Raw genomic sequence first — 15,897 nt, 5'->3', positions numbered from 1 at the left:
AAGCTCATATTTGGTCTGATCAGCCACAGTCTGACACATTGTAATTCAATTCTAACAAAGTGATGTCATCTTGGTCCTTTTCAAAAATGAAGACAACAATCAATCAATATGTCATTCACAGTTGATAATCTTACAATACTGCCACTACTTTGTACATGGCACATTTTGCTTCACATAAGTTTATGAAAATATTCCCATGGTATTCTGAGAGCATCTTGCTGATCATTTCTTATAGCACAATAATATTCCATTATAATCACATACCACAATTTATTCAGCCAGTCCTCAAACGATGGGTATCCCTTCAATTTCCAATTCTTTACCCCAGAAAAGAATTGCTATAAATATTTTTGTACATATAAGTAAGTCCTTTTCTTTTTTATTTTTTTATCTCTTCAGGGACACAGACCTGGTAGTAGTATTTCTGGATCAAATGGTATGAATGATTTCAAAGCTATTTGGGCATAGTTCTAACTTACTCTACAAAATAGTTAGATCAGTTCACACTTCCACCAACAATGCATTAATGTCTCATTTTCCCCACATCCCTCTGATATGTCATTTAATAGATATGTGATTGTACTTCAGAATAGTTTTGATTTACATTTCTCCAATTAATAATGAATTAGAACATGTGAAAAGGAGTTTGCAGAAGTGAAGAATCATGGGCATGAAAATTTTCATATATCCTCAAACTCATTATTCTACCTATTAAAGATATTGAGCTTTCTTTTCTCCTTTTTTTTAATTTTTGCTTTCAAGACATAGCTCTTTGAACAGCAAAGAATAGAAGTCAAAACAAACTTGACCTAAATAAAAGATATAAATTTTTAAAAATTTTAATGAGACTTTCATTCAGAAAGAAACACAAGTCATTTAAAATTTCATAATCTAGTTTTCTCTATTATTGTTCAAATCTGGGCATAACTCATCCTTCAATATTGATTCAAGACAAATATCCTAATCTTTATGAGATGATAATAAAACAGTATATGAGAGTTTAAATAAGATATCTTTATTTGCTTGTTTTTTATATGAATTCTTTTAGGAGATAATAGCTCTTATTCAGGAAACTTAAGTACTTAATAAAATCAGCATTGAATGTTATAGAATATTATTGCTCTAAAAGAAATGAGCAGCAGGACGATTTCAGAAAGGTCTGGAGAGACTTACATGAATTTATGCTAAGTGAAGTGAGTAAAACCAGGGGAACATTGTACACAGCAACAAGATTATGTGATAACCAACTCTAATGGACATGACTCTTTTAAACAGTGAGATAATTCATGCCAAATCCAATAGATTTGTGATGGAGAGTCATCAAAAAGAAAGCTATCAAATGAAATAAATTATATTTCAGGAAGAGGTGTATAAAACAGTACAGAAGAGGGAAATAAGGAAGATTGATGAATATTGTTCAAACTTTCATCAGGTTTGGCTTAAAGAAGAAATAATTTACACAGCCAGTTGGTTATAGAAATCTATCTTACCCTATAGGAAGTAAGAGAAAAAAGGAAAAAATAAGGGTGGAGGGACTAATAGAAGGAAAGCAGTTTGAGAGAATTTGTAGCACAAAAACAGAAGTTGGTTGTGAGGAGGGACAGGGTAAAAGGAGGGGGGGGAGAGAGAGAGGTATTAACAAAAGAGAAAATAGGATGGCGAGAAATACACAGTAATAGCAACTATAAATATGAATGAGATGAATTATCCCATAAAACAGAAATCCATAGCAGAATAGATAAAAAACCAGAATCCTACAATATGTTCTTTACTGAAAACCCCACACATTTGAAGCAGAGAAACAGACAGAATAAAAACTGGAAAAATAATATATTATGCTTTGGGAAAAGTTAAAAAAAAAGAATCTCAGACAAAGCAAAAGCAAAAATAGATCTAATTAAAAGAGACAAGGAAAAAATACATCTTGCTAAAAGACAGCATAAAGAAATAATATCATACTAAACAAATATACACCAAATGATATAACATCCAAATTTCTAAAAAAAAAAAAATTAAATGAATTACAAGAAAAAATAGACAGTAAAAATATATTAGTAGGGGGATTTAATTCTCAGAACAGATATACTTAAACACAAAATAAACAAGAAAAAAGTTAAGGAAGTGAACAGAATTAAAAAAAAACATATAAAGAACTAAGTCAAATTTCTAAGAATACAAGTCATTCCTCAATTGATAAATGTAAAAGGATATGAACAGGCAATTTTCAGAAGAAGAAATCAAAGCTATCTATAGGCATAATGAAAAAATTCTCTACATCACTTTTGGTTCAGAGAAATACAAATTAAAACAACTCTGAGGGACCAACCTACACCTATCAGATTGGTCAATGATGGGAAGATAAAGGGATGTAAAAAAATTGGGGGGGGGGGAGGACAGCTAGATGCTGCAGTGTATAGAGCACCAGCCCTGAAGTTAGGAGGACTTGAGGTCAAATCTGACCTCAGACACTTAACACTTCCCAGCTGTGTGACACTGGGCAAGTCACTTAACAAAAACAAAAAAAAAAAATTTGAGACACTAATTCATTGTTGATGGAGTTGTGAACTAAATCAACCATTCAGGAAAGTAAATTGAAACTATACCCAAGTGGCAATGAAAATGTGTATATCCTTTGATCTAGCAATAGGTTGGTCTGTATCCCAAAGAGATCATAAAAGAGAGAAAAGGACCCACAAAAACATTTTTAACTCTTTGTGTGGTGGCAAAGAATTGGAAATTCATGGGATACTCATCAATTAGGGAACAGCTGAACAAGTTGTGATATGTGAATGTAATGAAATGCTATTGTGTTATAAGATGATAAGCAGGAAGATTTCAGAAAAATCTGGAAAGATTTACATGAATTGATGCATGATGCAAAGTGAAAGAAACAGGAGGATATTGTACACAGTAAAGCAATCTTGTACAACAATCAATTATGGATGATTTAATTATTCCTAGCAATACAACGATTCAAGACAATCCCAAAGATTCATTGTTATGGGCCAGAACTCTGAATTTGAAACAAAGGATTCTTACAAGGTACTAAATCGGTGGAATTGATAAGAGACAGTAGTCATCTAATGTACCATGGTTCAGTAGGATTGATTTAGTCCTACAAGAGATGTTATGGCCCAGAACTTGATACTAAGTGGAATTGAGACAATGGTTAAATCTAGTTTAGCACTGATTTAATCCTACAACAAATAATGGTTTCCTAGTGATGTAATGATTGGTGTATACTCAGTGTACAGCATATAAGCAAGAAACTCTCAGGGCCAAAAACGAACAAGTGCCAAAAAAGGACAAGCACACTAGAAGCTCTTAGAGGCTGAGACAGATTCATTCTATCGTCCACCTTTGTGGTGACTGCAGACTGAAGCACAAACCCTTGGTTTTGGAGAGATTCAGAGGGCAGAGAAGGAGGCAGGAGCTCAAGCTCTAGGAAACAAAGAGAGAGGTAGGCCTAAGAAAACTAGCTGAGCCTCAAGTGAAGGAATAGGACTTTGAAAGAGATAATAAAGAATTTGGACTTTAACCCCTGGCTATACCTGTGGTGATTACTGAACTGAAAGGAAGACTGGTCCCAGAGACCTTAAGGAAACCTCAACAGGGAACATTACATTTTACAGAGAACACTACAACTCATAAGGGAAAATGCTATTAACATTCAGAGAAAGAACTATGTAATCTGAATACAGATCACAGTATACTTTTTTCACCTTATTTTTTCAGGTTTTTTCTTCTTTTGATCTCTTTCATCTTCCACAACATAACTAATATGAAAATACATTTTACATGATTGTACATATATAACCTATATTAAATTGTTTACTATCTCAGGGAAGAAATAGGCTGGGGAGGGTGGAAGAAAATCTCCTACTTCATTCCTGTTTCATATGATGAAGTGACCTTATTCATATTCAAAGAACATGAATTGAAAAGACTACCCATGATCCATTCTGTTTAATATGGGCACCTTAGCATATACTTAATCTGGTATCAGAAGACCTAGGCCTCAGTCTTCACTACCCTTCCCTTCCTCCTCTCAACAATCTATATGGCCTTGGGCAACTTAATTCATTAACTTCTCAGAACCTGTTTCCTACCAACTCACCAAGTTGTTATGAAGGGCAAATAAAAGCCATAAAAATAAAAATTGTTTTAAAGAGATCCTGTCACTTCTTCTTTCCCACAAATTTAGTTTCTAGTAGAAACATTCTAATTTGTGTGTAGTTGTTAGGTGTCAGATGAAAAGGGAATGAAACAAGTACAAGGTCCAAGAACTTGGGGGATGGGGGGAAATACATTTTTATTTTCATGAACCAATAAATTTTTGCATTTCCTTCAATTATGAATGTAGGCAACAAACATTCTAAAGTCCATAAAGCTTCACTAGAAGATATACAAAAAGATTAAGAACTCCTCACATAATGAAAACCTTTTCTTCAGCTTATTTCTATTACACGTGTATCTAATCATCAAGAGCAACTTTAAATGTTATTAAAAACCAAGCCAATACTATTATTCTTTCCACTTAAATAAACTCTGTATTCTGTATTCCTAGTCATTTAAACCCTATCTTAATCTTGCCAAGTTTTAGCATTTTGTATATAATATTAGAACTAGAAGGAATCTCAAAAGAATCTAGAACAACTTCATGTTCTGAGTTGTTCGTTGATGTTATACATATCTTAGTGCCATTTCTTCACTTTTTTGGTTCAGGCAACTAATGTGCCCAACATGTAAGGAATACAAAAGTGCCTATTTAGTTCTTTTTTTTGGTGGCAAAGAACTGGAAATCCCCCTGTCAATTGGGGAATGGCTGAATAAGCACTGAGGTATGATTATAATGGAATGCTATTCTATGTGAGATGGCTAGCAGGATGCTCTCAGAAAAAAACCTGGAAAGATTTTTGTGAATTGATGCAAAGTGAAATCAACAGAACCAGCAGGATGTAGTAACAGAAATATTTTATGATAATGAGCTATAAATGACATCTATTTACAATACAGTGACCCAAGACAGTTCCAAAGAATTCAAAATAGAAAAATACTATCCAAATCCAGATAAGGAGGCGATAGATTTTGAATGCAGATTGAAGCATACTTTTGTTTCACTTTATTTTTCTTGGAGGGCTTTTTTTTAATTTGTTCTCTTTCACAACATGATTAATATGGAAATATATTTTGTATGATTTGTATAACCTATATCAAATTGCTTGCAGTCTCATGAAGGGGAGAAAAAAAGGAATCTAGCAAGAGAATTTTAAAGTCTTTTTTTCAAATAAATGTTAAAAATTGTCTTTACATAAAATTGATGGAAATATTATTTAAATTATCTGTTAAGTCACTCTTTGCAGATGACATGATGGTATACTTAGAGAACCCCAAAGATTCTGCTAAAAAGCTATTAGAAATAATTCAGAATTTTAGCAAAGTTGCAGGATACAAAATAAATCCACATAAATCCTCAGCCTTTTTATACATTACCAACACAATCCAACAGCAAGAGATACAAAGAGAAATTCCATTCAAAATAACTGTCGATAGTATAAAATATTTGGGAATATATCTACCAAAGGAGAGTCAGGAATTATATGAGCAAAATTACAAAACACTTGCCCCAAAAATAAAGTCAGATTTAAATAATTGGAAAGACATTCAGTGCTCTTGGATAGGCTGAGCGAATATAATTAAGATGACAATACTCCCCAAACTAATCTATTTATTTAGTGCTATACCAATCAGACTCCCAAGAAACTATTTTAATAACCTAGAAAAAATAACAACAGAATTCATATAGAACAACAAAAGGTGGAGAATTTCAAAGGAAGTAATAAAAAAAAAAATTAAATGAAGGTAGTCTAGCTGTACCTGATCTAGAACTATATTATAAAGCAACAGTCACCAAAACCATTCGGTATTAGCTAAGAAATAGACTAGTTGATCAGTGGAATAGGTTAGGTTCACAGGGCAAGATAGTGAATAAAAACTGCAATCTAGTGTTTGACAAACCCAAACATCCCAACTTTTGGGATAAGAATTCATTATTTGACAAAAACTGCTGGGAAAACTGGAAATTAGTATGGCAGAAACTAGGCATGGACCCACATTTAACACCACATACTAAGATAAGATAAAAATGGGTCCAAGATTTAGGCATAAAGAACGAATTCATAAATAAATTGGAGGAACATGGGATGGTTTACCTCTCAGACTTGTGGAGGAGGAAGGAGTTTGTGTCCAAGGGAGAACTAGAGACCATTATTGATCACAAAATAGAACATTTTGATTACACCAAATTAAAAACTTTCTGCACAAACAAAACTAATACAAACAAGATTAGAAGGGAAGTAACAAATTGGGAAAACATTTTTACAGTTAAAGGTTCTGATAAAGGCCTCATCTCCAAAATATACAGAGAATTTACTTTAATTTATAAGAAATTAAGCCATTCTCCAATGGATAAATGGTCAAAGGATATGAACAGACAATTTTCAGATGATGAAATTGAAACTATTTCCACTCGTATGAAAGAGTGTTCCAAATCACTACTGATCAGAGAAATGCAAATTAAGACAACTCTGAGATATCATTACACACCTGTCAGATTGGCTAAGATGACAGGAACAAATAATGATGAATGTTGAAGGGGATGTGGGAAAACTGAGACACTAATACATTGTTGGTGGAGTTGTGAAAGAATCCAACCATTCTGGAGAGCAATCTGGAATTATGCCCAAAAAGTTATCAAAATGTGCATACCCTTTGACTCAGCAGTGCTACTCCTGGACTTATATCCCAAGGAAATACTAAAGAAGGGAAAGGGACCTGTATGTGCCAAAATGTTTGTGGCAGCCCTTTTCATAGTGGCTAAAAACTGGAAAATAAATGGATGTCCATCAATTGGAGAATGGTTGGGTAAATTATGGTATATGAATGTTATGGAATATTATTGTTCTGTAAGAAATTACCAACAGGAGGAATACAGAGAGGCTTGGAGAGACTTACATCAACTGATACTAAGTGAAACGAGCAGAACCAGAAGATCATTATATACTTCAACAATGATACTGTATAAGGATGTATTCTGATGGAAATGGATATCTTCAATATAAAGAAGAGCTAATCCAATTCCAATTGATCAATGATGGACAGAATCAGCTACAGCCAGAAAAGGAACACTGGGAAATGAGTATAAACTGTGAGCATTGTTTAAAAAAAAAAAAATTATCTGTTAAGTCCTTGCTGATTATCATTACTAATAAAATTGGAGGTTGAGACTAAAAAAATAATTTTACTATCAAATAGACAAGGTGCAGAGGCCCTGGAATCAGGAGGACCTGAGTTCAAACCTCAGACATTTAACATTTACTAGCTGTGTGACCCAGGGAAAATCACTTGCCTCTCCAAAAAAAAAAAAAGGGGAAAAAAAAATACATAAGCTGCCCCAGCAATACCAGCAGCAAAAGAGACAGCAGAGTGGTCACTGAATTCCTTATACAAGTATTTGCAATTATGGGTGTGCCACAAGCAATATAAACAGACAATGGACCTACATATACTTTTTTTTTTTTTCCTGAGGCTGGAGTTAAGTGACTTGCCCAGGGTTACACAGCTAAGAAGTGTTAAGTGTTTGAGATCAGATTTGAACTCGGGTCCTCCACCTGCATATACTTCTAAACATTTTGCACTTTTGTGCACAGTATAAGATTTTACATACCACTGGCATACTTTTAATCCTCAAAGGCAGGCAATAGTAGAGAGAAAAAAACAGACATATTAAGACACTCCTCCAAAAACAAAAGAAAGGGGGAGCCACGGGGTAACCCTAGAGAACTTCTAAATTTAGTTCTCTATACCATTAATTTTTAAATTTTTGACAAAGATGCACTGGCTCCGGCAGACAGGTTTTATAACCCACAGGAAGGACAGTGTCCAGTGCGAGCAGCTCCACTGTCTTTAGATAATCACCAGGTGATGTGGACAGACCCAGAAAGTGGTGAATGGAAGGGACCAGATAGGTTAGCTGCCTGGGGGAGAGGGTTTGCTTGTATCTCCACAGATGGAGAAGGAATTAGAAGGGTGCCAACGAGCCATATTCGCCTTGTCCATCGGAGAGAGGTGGAGCAGACCCTTGAAACAAGGGAGAAGACCCAAGAAACATCGGGTGGTTCCATTTCTGAGTGTGCCCACCACTAAAAGAACCTGACAGTTATGGCGTTTGATTCATGGACATCAAAAATTGTAGGACTTGAAAACCCTCAGGAATCATTGGATTCTCTGAGACATGATAAGACTATTGTAGGACTTAAAAGTCTTCAGGAATTATTGGATTCTCTGAGACATCATAAAACTTGAAAGTCCTCAGGAATCATTGGATTCTCTGAGGCATCATAAGACTGTTGTAAGACTTCAAAACCTGTAAGGGAATCATTGGATTCCCTAACATGTGAAGCAATGGACAATAGATTGGTTTTGGACTATCTCTTGGTTGCTGAAGAAGGCATATGTGTGACTGATGTTTACATACCCTCCTTCTAGGACTTCTGGAAATCTCTTACAATACCATGTTGATTCATATTGTTTGTTATGTCACTACTTGCATGTACAATTCATGTTTGTTACACCTCATCGAGCCTGCACTGACTGTGGGGAGAGTTATCACTAATAGCCTGTGTGTTATTGCTATGTGCTTGTGTAATACCTCCCATGCTGATGGGTTTGTGCATACTTGTCTCTAATAAGACCCTTCAACCCAGAAACCCGCTAGCAATCTCCACTTCCCTTTATGGCTTTTCATTTCCCTTCCTCAGATGTCAGAGAGGGCATGATTATCTCCTTTTTAGTGCTTTCATCTCCCCTCCTGAGAAGTCATGATGGGAGTGATCACCTCCCTAAGAAGTCAGGGATGGCATGACCACCTGTATGCTAAAACAAAAGGAAGTGGGAGATATAAGGGCTAGAACTGAGTAAATGCACTTGGATAATGGAGCCCGTGAGACGAATTGCCAATTGGACAATTCTCTATTAACATGTTTGAAGGATGACCAACTATTCGGTGCTGGCTAGATCTGTGGGTATGGACAAAGGAGGGGAAGTGACATGAGTGGGTAGAGTAGGAGGAGGAAATTGAGGCAATCTCCAGGCAGTGGATAGAGAGGAAGGAGGTGTGGAGATTGCTAGATCTAATCCCCTGACCTTGACTGCAAAACACCAAGAATAAAGACTTTTGATTATCCTGACTCCAACTGATTCTGGGAAGACAAGGTTCCACAGTTACTGTATATTTACATAGAAGTGTTTACTATTTTCTCAACCTGAATTCAGCCAGGGTGGGGGAACTGAAGAGAAATAAGACTAAGAAAAAGAGACAGCTTTGGTACTTTCAATCAGTACTTCCCACATTTTTTCCAGCTAAATTGGGATTTCCTTCATTTAAAACACTCTAAAGCACTTTTAGCTAGGCAGCTAAATGGTCCAGCAGATAAAATGAAAAACCTGGTGTTAGAAAGATGTAACTGAGTTAAAATCCAACTTCAGACATTAGCTATATAATGCTAGGCAAGTCACTGAACCTGATTTTCCTCATCTGTAAAATGAGCTAGAGAAGGAAATGAAAACCACTACTGTATCTTTGCCAAGAAATCCTAATTAGAGTCATGAAGAGGTACATATGACTGAATAACAACAAATAATACAATTTCTTATCAATTAATAGACAGAGCTATTAATCAAACAAAGCATGATGTACCTGAATATACAATAAATGCCTATACACAATGATAAAGCAATAGAAGATGAAAATTAAATATGCCAAAAGCAAGAAAGTTAATGGAGGTTGACATGGTAAAAAGTATCCAAGCACTGCATGACTAGAAATTATTTTAATTATATTTAAATTGATTTATCATCCTACAATCACTTTGCATCTTTATTAGCAGAAGCAGGGAATCAAGAAAATTCTTGAGTTTCATATACAATTAAATCCATAAACCATAGATCAAAACATTACTTTAATTCAAACATTCAAAATGTTATGAAGTTGAAGGATCTAAATTCTAATGCACTTCCTCTGATGTTTACTATCCTTGTGATCTTAGGCAATTCAATCTCCTTAGCCTCAGTTCCCTTTTATATTAAATGAGGAAGGTTGGAGCAGATAGATTCTGTGGTCTCTTCCAATTCTACAGTCTTAATCTTCTATAGACAGTATTTACTTACTAAGCATAGAGTGCTTTTAAACATCTATTAGAAGCTCCCAACCTTTTGCCAATCCCATACACACACAGGTTAGTACTTTTATCAATACCCCTCCTTCTTAATTATTAATTTTAAATTGATTTTACTTATTTAAAAAGCAAACCTCATAAATTGCAATGGGAAGTGTCTTTGGAAAGGAAATATTAAAGAAAAATTCAGGGCAATTTTTAAAAGGAAAGAAGAAAAACTCAGGAAAATGTGTTCAGTCTCATACAGGGGTCTTACTTCTCAAATTTATAGAGAACTTTGTCAAAGTCATCAATTGATGAATGATCAAAGCATATGCATAGGCAATTTTTTTGATGAAGGAATCAAGACTATTGATAATTATTATGAAAAAAAAAGTTTTAATTCATTATTGAAGGGCAGCTAGGTGGATAGAGCACCATCCCTGAAGTCCGGAGAACCTGAGTTCAAGTCTGATCTCAGACACTTAACACTTCCTAGCTGTGTGACCCTGGGCCAATCACTTAACCCCAATTGCCTCAGGAAAAAAAAAATGAAGAAAAACAACCAATTCATGACAGTAAGGGTTCAAATTTTGGATAAAACATAACCTCCTGGTAGCCATAGGCAACTCTTTTAAGATTACAGGTTAAAGAAATTACAGCTCTGCACAGAGGAAAATTCCTTATATACAGGTCTCAATATCATTAAAATCACAGGTCCATATTAAATAAGTATATGAAAATGAGCCATTTCATAATTTTTGTTCAAAACAATTCACTTGGATCCTGTTAAACCTAAAAGTAGCCTATGGAGCTAAGTAGAAAGATCTGAATTCAAATATAACCTACAAGATTAACTAATTGTGATCTGAACAAGTCACAACTTCTGTCTCCCTCAAGCTCTTCAACTATAAAATGGGGAGCATAATATGCTGAACTCCCTGGGTTGTTAAGGATGAAATGATATAGTAGCATTTGTATATTCCTTAGCACACACTATCTAGCATATAGTAAATGATTAAATACTTGTTTCCTTAAATCCTTCATTTCTCTACTACTGATACTGTGAAACCATTGCAGGAACTTGGTTTTCTAGATCCCAGAGGTCTAGAAAATCAAGAAATAGTTCCAGGCAAAGTTACAAAGTGGGGGAGGGAGGGGGTCCTTTGTTTTGAGTAGAGGCAAAAGGGACAAAATGAATATACTCATGCATACACATACCCTGGCTTCCCAAAAGCTTTGTCTATATCCCAGTACAAAAGTTAATTACTGTTCTCCATGGAAACAAACACTACCAAAAGCACTTTACCAATAGAATTTGCAAAGTCCCTGACAGATTTATATAATTTCAAAACTTTGAAACTTAAAAAAATAATCTTTGGATGTAGTTTTTGAGTAAGGTGTCCTTATCATGTGTTCAATGATAGATCCAGTATTACTACATTTTTCTTGCGGAAAATCAAATTTAAGAGTCTGCAGTTCCTTTTCAAAGGAGGAAGGTTTACAATTCACAAATTCTGCAATACCAACAGTATTTTCCCCCATTAGAGAGACAACCTGACCCTCTTTTTTAGAGACTAAGTTTCAAAAGTTTAAAAAAAAAAATTCAGACAAAACACATATTGAAATAAACAGCATTCCTCTAAGCAGAGATTAGTTTATTGGCAGTCTATCCTTTTCTCTGATTTGATCAAGTAACTAAAAACCTCTAAAAGGTTCCCTCAGAATTTAAAATGAACCAAGAGGCTCAAACTGTTCTGTTAAACCAAGAGCATATTCTTTGAGTTATTTCCACCACCACCCCGCAATAATCTTCATACCTAATCCCAAAAGATATCCTACAAAGGACAATAGCATAGAATTAGAGAGCCCAAAGTGGTCCATTCAAACTCTTAAAAATCCCTCCCCCCCCCCCCCATTCTCAAAACCATGGCTCGGATAGCATCAAACAAGTTGCTAAATGCCCTATAAACTTTGTATCAAACTAAAATGCAGAAGTTACTCACGCAATATCCACGGCATCTTTGTCTACTGAGATTTTCCACAAAGAAACAACCAGCTCAGCCAGAAAATCTAGTTCTCACTCTCGATGCTAATCCAGGGGTAGCTAGGGGAAAAAAAGGAGTAAATGAACCCACCACAATCCACAACCACCAGGAAGTTTCTTTCTCTTGTAAATTGACTAAGCAGCAAAAGCCGAAGTCTTTCTAGAGCCAAAAGACATCACCCGAAGAGAAAGATTTTTATAGGGGCTTCCTCCACCTACCAATTTAACATTTAAAAAGGCAAGTTTCCTTTATCCCCACCTCCGAAGAATTGTAGGTGGTAGAAATTGTAGAATTGTAGAAAAGTTTCCCTTGAGGCGCGGAGAACCCGGAGGGCCAGAGCCTAAAGAGTTAGGACTAATTGGATAAGTTTAATTAGTAATTGCCGAGTTTGATCAGAAGCGATTCACCCGCACCTTCCCTTTCTCACCCATTTGTCCAAAATCCATAATTATTTCGGGTCTTTAAATAATTCCTATTTTCTTTCTATGTATACACAGAGATACGGGCTTGGGAAAGAAAATTGGGTTTGTTGTTCAAGAAACAGAAGCCCCAGATCCAGCTCCACTTGCCTCAAAGTAATAGCCTCCAACACAATCCCACAAGACATCCAAATAAACTGACAATCCAGCTCTCAGATTGTGCCCTCGATTCCCATTGCCAAGACAGATAGATTTCTCTTTATTTTTCATTTCTCCCCCAGGTATCACTTACCTGCTGTGAAGACCGAACTCTACGCCCGACTCCTCCCCAGCGAAGCACAGGTGAACTCACTCAGCTACCGCAGCTCCCAGAGCCCTCAGGCTACTTCCTCCTCCGCCTCCTCCCCAGCCTTTCTTCCTCCTTCCTAGGCTCGCAGCCCACTGGTTCTTTTACCTGGTAGGTGGCGCCCAGGCTATAGGAACCTTCATACACCCAGGTATGACCTGAGAAGATCCCTGGACTCGGGGACTAGACCTTGGGGCAGCTGTTTCACAACTCTTGCGACAGGCCAGTGAATTGCAAAGGAGCATAGGAAGAAGGGAGGTGGCAGAGCCCTTTCCCGAATGAAAGTCTAGTGAGTTTGTTGGGTTTCCCAACCTGAGAGTAGACATTGCTCCTGTGATAGATTTCCTTACCTGAGGGCCTAGGTCCCATAGGTGGACAAACAACAATACCTCAGGGCACACACAACTCCTCTCTCTGTGGTCAAAGAAAACCACTCACCACCTACGTCAGTTCCCCTAGCTGCATTTTTGGAAGTCCTGATGAGCAGACTGTTAATTTTGCCTTAATGATTTTAATGAGGGAAAGAAAAGGGGGAACCCCATTTGTCTGCGCATAGATAATTCCATGAGGCACAGTGTCCCCTGTAACATGAATTTACAGGCCCGGAAACCTAGATTGATAAATAAAAGGTTTATTGTAGGAATTTGGAAGTAAAGTTCAGTTAGAAAGACGCCAGGGCCAAAGGTGGCCGTTGGTGGGCAGGGACCCTTACATGGTTGGAAGGATAGCATGTGTTGGCTGGGAGGGCTCCTGCAATGAGGGCGTTCCAGCTTGTTTCTTTTATACCTAGAAGATGATGGGCGGTACCCAGTTCTGCCGGGCTTTTCAGTAAGCCCAGATCAGGTGAGGGCTGGGGGAAGCTGAGCTGAGAGAGGGGGGTTGGCCCCGGATATTCAAAGGGTGCCTTTGACCAGGATTTGTGAATCAAGGTCAGTCATGGGTTGGGCAATTAGGAATCTTAAAGGGACCCCAACCCTCATCAATTTGAACGAAGATTGTATGTCATATAGCCATTTTAGGTCCTAGTGCCTTCAAATTAGCTTAGATTCCAGACTTGTAAACCTTGTAGCCTACTTTACCTCCTTACTTTACAAAACAGAAAACAGGTATTGTAAATTTAACTGAAGTCATATAAGGTTTTCTTGTATAACTGAAAGAAGGCAGGAGCAGAGATGCCCTTCCTGGTGGATAATTACATTTACGATCAAAGATAGCATGCATGTTTTAGGGAAGAGAATGTCCAAGAATTCTTTTCTCTGGGCTATATGTAAGCTCTGATGATAGGGGATACCTCCTTATTGGCAGCTCATCTCAAGAAAAGCCCTGATTCAATAGATACTTGAAAGGAGAGTGAGTGACCTGCTTTAAAGTATTTCTTTTTTTCCAGAAGCAGATACTGTCAGTTCTTTGGTGTTCTATCTCTGTTGATCACTTCAATCTGTCCCAGCAATGTGCCTATGTCTTCCATGTAGCAGCAAGAGCAGGGAGATTCAACTAAATTGGATGAGCCTAAGCTTCTGACCACTTCTATTGCTGTGGGTTTTTTTTTTTTTTTTTTACCAAATCACTGATGCCCAAATCGAAATCCTGAAATGGATGTGTCTAGTCTTGGAGGCAAATTGCTGATTTCCAAAGGTTGGGAATCTAAAGTCCAAGAGTTAAGAACTGACTGGTATGTTTCTGAACCGGGAAAGACAAGATGATTAATCCAAGCCATGACCTGGCTTGCTGGAAAACATTTACTTTAAGGGAAACAGTGCAGTGCTGAATATACCTCTATTAATCAGTTCTATAACTACATGGCCTGATGTTTAACTTTCAGCTTCCTGGGAGAATAGAGCAATAGTTATGAATAAGTGATTATTTAGGGTTTATCGATTTGTCCTTGTACAAGCTTTTGTAAAGGAAAGAAATAGGTGTGCCAAACCAGATTTATTTTGTCCATTGAGTGCTTTTTTACTCTGTCCTTTGGGGAGACCCCAGACAGCATGAGTCGAGGTCCCTTAGAGGAGAAGAAAAGAGCATAACACTTTCTTTGCCCTCAACATCATGGCATCTATTTCCCTTAAAGAAAAAAATACTCTTTTAGATGGTTTCCCAGTATCTTAGAACAGCCACGAGTCAGTGAATTGAATTTTGTGGATTGTTTCTCAAGTACCTCTCATTTTCAAACAGTATGTATTCTTTTTGAATTTAACCAATTTTTTTGTTCTTCTGGTACATAGAAGTAACCAAAGTCAAATACATCAGGATCCATTCTGAATTTGAAAAATCTGACTTGATGTGATCTACTTCCCAATTCTTTTATTCTTTACTTGATACTAATTTAGGAAACCTTAGCTTCTAGGACTAAAGCTAAATTTTTAATATTAATACATCCAACATGTATATAGCCACCTAATATACAATTTTAGTAGAAGCTGGAGCTGTTTCTCTAATGTGAACCAAATGTGAACCTATGTAAGGACTCTGTGACTTCCATTCCCTTAGTCTCTTATCTTCCTGAGAAATATAATAAATAAATAAATAAGTAAATAAATAATGATTATATATTATTCTTATTGCTCATTTGATCCTCCAGGCTTTCTGACTTTGAATCTCCAGTGTGGCAATCTGGTTTCGCTTCCAGCATCCATACTTGAAAAAAAGTTTTTGGACCAGCAAAGGTAGATCTCTTCTTTGCAAATATACATTTAAATGCCACTTTTTCCACCCCTTTTTAATCTTATCTACTTTCTCTATTGTTAATTCACCTCTAGGTGTCTCTGTAATCTAGTATCTGTTTTGACTAGACAGTCACGTGGCTTTATTCTCCTCAGCTCCTCACGTAGAATTGATTGATATGTATTGTTTGTTATTCAATCACACCT

General features: G+C 36.5%; 1 protein-coding gene across 1 annotated transcript in view; it reads right to left on the bottom strand.

Annotated features, from left to right (window-relative positions):
- TMPRSS2 (transmembrane serine protease 2) overlaps nt 1-13,093 on the bottom strand; it is a 98,107-nt gene extending 85,014 nt beyond the window's left edge. Inside the window, exons 1-2 of the mRNA XM_074300487.1 lie at nt 12,974-13,093; nt 12,221-12,321 (exon numbers count right to left, since the gene is read on the bottom strand). The gene's annotated coding sequence lies outside the window, so the exon portion shown is untranslated. The remainder of the gene's footprint in view (nt 1-12,220; nt 12,322-12,973) is intronic.
- Between the last annotated feature and the right edge of the window lie 2,804 nt (nt 13,094-15,897).

This window comes from Sminthopsis crassicaudata, chromosome 3, assembly GCF_048593235.1.
Source record: "Sminthopsis crassicaudata isolate SCR6 chromosome 3, ASM4859323v1, whole genome shotgun sequence".
NCBI lineage: Eukaryota > Metazoa > Chordata > Mammalia > Dasyuromorphia > Dasyuridae > Sminthopsis > Sminthopsis crassicaudata.
The sequence above is the reverse complement of the archived record's forward strand: the minus strand, read 5'-3'. Positions and strand labels throughout refer to the sequence as shown.